This window comes from Equus quagga, chromosome 5, assembly GCF_021613505.1.
Source record: "Equus quagga isolate Etosha38 chromosome 5, UCLA_HA_Equagga_1.0, whole genome shotgun sequence".
NCBI classification, from domain to species: Eukaryota; Metazoa; Chordata; class Mammalia; order Perissodactyla; family Equidae; genus Equus; species Equus quagga.
Window position 1 is genome coordinate 42,231,190 of NC_060271.1, and position 5,836 is coordinate 42,237,025.

Below are 5,836 nucleotides of genomic sequence, written 5' to 3' on the forward strand. Positions count from 1 at the left end.
AGTAGTGACCGATTCAAAGGTGTTTAAACCAAAAAAGACATTTTTGGGCATGTGGCTTTAGGCATGGCTGGATCCAGAGGCTGAAACAATGTCACTTGGACTCAGGATCTCTCCATCTCTTGTCTCTACCGTCCTCCATGTTGGTTTTACCCCAGGCAGGCTCTCCAGGCTCAGCGGCCCCCAATACCTCTTTATGTCCATCACAGTAGCCCTAGCTTCTTTCTCCCAATTGTTCCAGCCAAAATCTTAAGCCTGACTCTCACTAGCTCAGACTGGGTCACAAACCCATCCTTGAACCAATCATTGTGGTCTAGAGGGATGAAATCACTGATTGGTTAGGCCTGGACCACATGCTCACCCCCAGATTCTGGGGACGGGTTAGCCTCACTCAATATGGACTGAAATTGGGAAAGGGGCATTTCCCAAAGGAAGAACAGGATGCTGCAACTAGAAAAAGGGTGAACGATGATAGACAGGCAAAAGCATCCATACCCACTCTCTCAGAGCTGTGACTCCTGCTACCTCCTGGCTGTGTGACTTTGGCCCAGACACTTACCTTCTCTGAGCCTCGGCTAGAAACACGACTTGTTTCAGTCTTAATGGTCTCTTATAAGGAAGAGGACTGAGGTGACTTGGGGTTCCTATTGTATTTGAAACTTTCATTAGAATAGATCTTAAGGTGATTTATGAAGAATTTAGTTGCTTTGGCCCTTATAAGCAAAGGGCACAGGCAAGAGCAGGCAGTCATGTCAAGGTCCTGGCCTGTCTGAATTTGTGTTGGAGGCATGAGTTCTCCCTCCAGGGCCCCAGAGCAGTTAGGGCTGAGTGTGGGAGGCAGTCTGGCACCTTCATCTGGTCCTCTGCTCTTGCTGTGAAGGCCTGAATGAAGGGGTCCTGACATGTTTCGCAGCATCTGGACAAGGTAGCATGTTGATTTCAGGGAATCACTCGCAGTGGGGGGCCCAAGCACAGCTCTGCGAGGCTGCCACTTTCCCTTGGAGCTCTGAATGCACTCCTGGATGCCAGCCTGTGTGTAGCTGACAGCTGACCTATTTATGGGTGACATTCCTCCATCACAACCCTGCCGGTGACCCGGCTGGTTTTGTCAGGGTCCAGTGCAGGTGGGGGGATGACCCACTGCTCCTTCTGTTTCCCAGGGACTCTAAACTGGTTTGCTCCGAGCTATGAAAAAAGCCCCAGTCCTTCCAACTACTCCTCTCAACCTCTCCCTTTTCTTCCTGGCAACACTTGCAGGAGAGTTTCCTTGCTCCTATGCCTATTACGGTTTCCTACAGAGCCTTACACGAAAAGCATACTCAAAGTGACCCTTCTGTCACAGTCATGAGCCACCATGCTATGAGTGAAAAGGGAAGACAAAATGCACAGTAATATGAACCATTTTTCAGTATGAGCAAACTGACCACTCTTCTGTTTCCAGTCACTGAAAGGGTCCTCACTCTGCTGAGCTCTCTGTCTGCTCCTGGAATATGCACCCCCCAAGGACTCAGCCCTCCGTCCCTCTGACTGTTGGTCTTTGGGACCGTCTTCACGGCTTTCCATCTGTTGCCTCCCACCAACCCTCTGTCACTGAGTCATCAGCCCACAGTTGGGCAGGGGGGTGTGCAAGGCAGCGGCCCCACCCCTGAAACGCCAACTTGTGAATGTCAGAGCCGGGATCGTAATGTTCTGGGCTCATTCTAGCAGCAAGTATGACACATCTGTTTATATCTTTGCAGGGCAAAAAGCCCATCCACTATATTACCTGTTCCTGCTCATCCCGCTGGTATCACTGCTTCCTACCATTTTTGTTTCTTTATCACAGAGGATTGGGTGAAGGAGTTGAATGCGGGAAAAAGGAACGAGGGAGGAGGTAACTAGTTACGAATGGGTTAAGGTTTGTGTTCTCTCTAGCACTGCCCTCGGGTGAACTCGACTGGTCCACTAGTTAATGAAACAAGATGATATCTTGAAATATCTTGAACTATTAATATTTGTGCTTTTCTTTTTCCCACTTCCTTGGTAACTCCTCCCTTAGGAAGAGGCAGCTACCTTGCTTGAGAGGTACACTAAGACTGGAAAGGTCAAGGAACAAGCAGTATCCCCTTTTGGGGGACTCCACAGGGAAAGCCTTGGGAAGCAGCAGAGAGATGTCATGCTGAAACAACTGGGAAGAGAATGGAGAAAAAAGGATCACCCCTTACCCCTGCCCGCACTATGGGAGAGTCCCTGGGCTGGGGCAGCGAGGAAGAATGGGGCTGGCATAACCTGAGAAGAGGTGGTGGGGCAGAGGCGCAGAGGGGGTAGCCCTGGGAGTCCTCTCTGCAAGCACCGCCCCCCCCCCCAGGTGACAGTGTGAAGCGTCTGATATGGGGGGGATGGTAATTGTTTCCTAGGGTGGCCATAACAAATGATCACAAACTGGGTGGATCAAAACAACAAAAATTTATCCTCTCCTAGTCTGGAGGCCAGAAGTCTGAGATCCAGATACTGGGAGGGCCATGCTCTCTCTGAAGGCTGGGGGAGGATCCTTCCTTGCCTCTTCTAGTTTCTGGTACTTGCTGGCATTCCTAGGTCTTCGTAGGCTTGTAGCCGCATCATCCCAATCTCTGCCTCTGTCATCATCACATGGCTTTCTCCTCTCTGTGGGTCCCTTCTGTGTCTCTGAATTTCCCTCTCCTTATAAGAACACCAGTCGTTGGATTTAAGGCCCACCCTAATCCAGGATGACCTCATCTTGATTACATCTGCAAAGACCCTATTTCCAAATAAAGTCACATTCACAGGTACTGGGGGCTAGGGCTTGGACATACATTCTAGGGGGACACAATTCAACCCACAACAGGGCCTTTCAGGCCAAAGATAACAAATGCCAATGCTGTGGGGTTGAATAACAACCAGGAGGCCTATGTGGCTGGAGCAAAATAGGCCAGGATGAGAGTGGCAGGGAAAGAGGTCAGAGAGAAAATGCAGGGCCAGATCGCGTAGGGCCTTGTCGGCCTCTGGGAAATCCTCCGGGTTTTCTCTGAATGAGTCGGAAGCCGGTGGAGGAGTTTGAGGGGAGGAAAGCAAAATCTGACTTAAGTTTTCAATCAACCACTGGTGGCTCTAGTGAGAACAGACTGTCAGAGGTGGGGAGACCAAGGAGGAAGCTAATACCACAATCCAGACGAGAGATGCAGCGTTCTGGACCAGGCAGAAGCACTGGAGGTCGTTAGAAGTGCACAGAGGCTGGATCTATTTTGAAGGTAGGATTTTCCAGCAGGTTGGATGTGGGGTATATAAAAGAGGCGAATCCAGGACGATTCTGAGGTTTTTGGCTCAAACGGAGTTGCCATCAACTGAGATGAGGAGACTCTGAAGATGAGTGAGGGAGAGCACTTTGGTTCGGGCCTTGATAAGTTTAAGATGCCCACTAGACTTCCATGTAGGCGTGTAGACCTATAAGTCTGGTGTTTGAGGATGAGTCTGGGCTGGAGATATGCATCTGGGAGCTGTCAGGATATAGTTTCATTTAAAATTGTAAATATGGATGAGGCACCCAGGTTGTAAGTGCAGAAAGAGAAGAGAAGACAGCTGAGGTCTGGGCCCTGGGGCCGCCCAGCATTTGGAGACTGGAGGACTGAAAAGGTAAGCAGTCACCTAAATTTCCGCTAGGTTCAAATGTTTTTATTTTACTGTTTAAATAATTGAAATTTATGGTGAGAAATAAGATGCTACGTTGATTTTCTCCCTCCTCCGAGAGAGTCACTGTAGATTACTACTGCATCTGGAAGGGCCCTTCCTGGTCTAATCTCCAGCTTAATAATTCTTGATTAACCATTCTCTCATGCATTCATGTCTTCCCTGGCAAGACTGCAGTACTGGACCAAAGTGATTCAAGATGACCCATTCAGATCTGTTCTCAGAAATGCCACATAGCTTACTTACCACCCTCAAGGGAATGCCATGCAGTTAGTGAAATGCAAAGCACCAGGGGTGCCCCCGAGGTACTTGCTGGATCCAAAGTGATGCTCTGCTCCCAGGAAAAAGTCTTGCACAGGAAGGGATAAATATTTGTGTGATGGATCAATTATAGATAAGCTCTGACGTTCTTATCTTTTGTGAATAAATGAAAAGGTTTGGATTTTGAGTTAAGATGTGAATAAAGGAATCACTTTGCTCTTTTTAATGAGCAAAAACCGACTTGTGTTCCTCCATAAGAGACAGGGTGAGAAAGGGGCTATGGGCCAGAATCTCACCGATCTGGCTAATGTACCCGCGGTGATTTCCTTAGTGAAGGAACAGTCCTGTAGACAGTAAACGCATTTTATTCTTGGGAATGATTTACTGCATTTATATGATCGCTTTAGAATTTTTGTGCTTTTGATTGGTTGCATTAGAAACATAAAAATATTTTATTATGAAAAATATCTTTTACTATTTTTTCCATTTCTTCAGCTTTCCTTTTTTATATGAAGCCTTTTATTAATGTGCATTAATGATAAGAAGATACAACTTAGATTACTGATTTCTGAGATTAATAATGAAGGGAAAATGATTTTAAAAATCAGTTTGCCACATTATGAATATATGTTGCATTTATCTGACAAGGTGGTAATTATTTGGAATAAGGAAATGCTGAAGGGTATCTGGTTAGAGCAGCAAAGCATTTTTAATCTAAAGAGTCCATATCCTGAATCAGATCTTTGTCAACAAATAATGGTGACACAAAGATATTTGTGAGATTATTTGTAAATTAGCCAAGTTAAGAAGGAGCCAAATGATCCTATAAAGACTTTAACCTTTTAGATAAGCACTATTAAATAATGAACTGTAAAACAGAGATGACCATAATACATGGATGCATAATGATCATAATGTACAGTCTTCATAGTCTTGGCATCCATCAGAAAACCTATAACTTCTATGACATCGTGAAGAGACTGTTTTGGACTCAGACCAAAATAATTTCATTAAACTGTGATATTTTACCAGATAAAAACCAAGAATGAACTACTTTCTATTGCTGCCAGGTATAGAGAGAAGACATAAGTGGGGATCCATGGCGGGAGGGGGGTGGTGTGAATAAATCCCACTCGGGGGAAAGAGCTTCAGGAGCCGGGAGCAGTTTCTGCATTTGTGAGTTGGAAGGTGAACCAATACGCTCCTTGGGAGATAAATGTCCCTTTCCAGAAATGGCCATGACATCTTTTTGTTGTACCACAAAATATACCAAAATAAGTGATGAGTTATTTCAAACATTTATTCAATTGAAGGTTTTCAAAAATTGTTTTTATGTTGCATATTTGGTGTTTAGGTGAGAGATCAATCTGCTAATTTTCTCTGCTCAAAAGCCTCCGAAAATAATGTGATCTGGGGAAGTGCAGCTGATCAATGAAAACGAACATGCAAAGACAAACAGCTGAAGTGCTTGGTTATCGTGAAACAGAACTTTAGAGAGCTGGAGGAGCAAAGCCCAGATTCTCTTTCTCTCGAATGTATATGTATACTTTCGACTGCTTATTTCCAGTATGAAAAATTTTACTTTAGTTACCTAGAGTTGAATTTAGTCCATCAAGATCCATCCAACATATGTTCAAATATTAAAATATTTAGCATTTTAAATGTCATTGGTACAGGGATTGTATTTATACGAACATTTGTTCATTCTGGGCCGAATTGAGAGAGGAAAAGGAGGACAAGGGCTCCGCCTCTTGGTGGCCGCTCCTGCCCCTGCAGCCCTGAATCACTCTGGTATTTGATGGGATCACAGGCGGAGGTCGTCCTTCATATGACTTTTTAATGAATTGGCTGCTTCATGCACATCTGTTTTCACATCATGAGACAGTGGAGAGAA